We start from the raw sequence: 535 nt of genomic DNA, 5'->3' as shown, positions 1-535 counted from the left end.
GACTTCTAGATCACAATCTCTAGTCCGAGGATCCTGCCATGTTAAGGATGTTTGATTCCATTTTATATCCTGTACCAGCTTACCATAATCTCCCCCTAATGCTGGATACTGGGATTCATCAAAATGACAATCCGCGAACCTGGCCTTAAACAAATCACCTGTTGTTGGCTCTAGGTACTTAATAATAGAAGGGGAATCGTATCCAACATATACTCCCATCCTCCTCTGAGGTCCCATCTTTGTTCTCTGTGGTGGTGCTATAGGCACTTGGACGGCACATCCAAAAATTCTTAGATGGGATATATCTGGCTCATGACCCGTTAGTAGTTGGGATGGCGAGTATTGTGCTCACTAGATGGCCTGATGCGAATTAGTTCAGCTGCATGTAGTACTGCATGTCCCCAAGCTGATACTGGGAGTTTGGTATTCATTAAAAGTGGCCGGGCAATCAGCTGGATCCGTTTTATAAAGGATTCAGCCAGGCCATTCTGAGTATGGACATGTGCTACAGAATGCTCCACACTTACCCCCATGG

This window comes from Brassica oleracea, chromosome C2 (genome assembly GCF_000695525.1).
Source record: "Brassica oleracea var. oleracea cultivar TO1000 chromosome C2, BOL, whole genome shotgun sequence".
Classification (NCBI taxonomy): Eukaryota; Viridiplantae; Streptophyta; class Magnoliopsida; order Brassicales; family Brassicaceae; genus Brassica; species Brassica oleracea.
The sequence above is the reverse complement of the archived record's forward strand: the minus strand, read 5'-3'. Positions refer to the sequence as shown.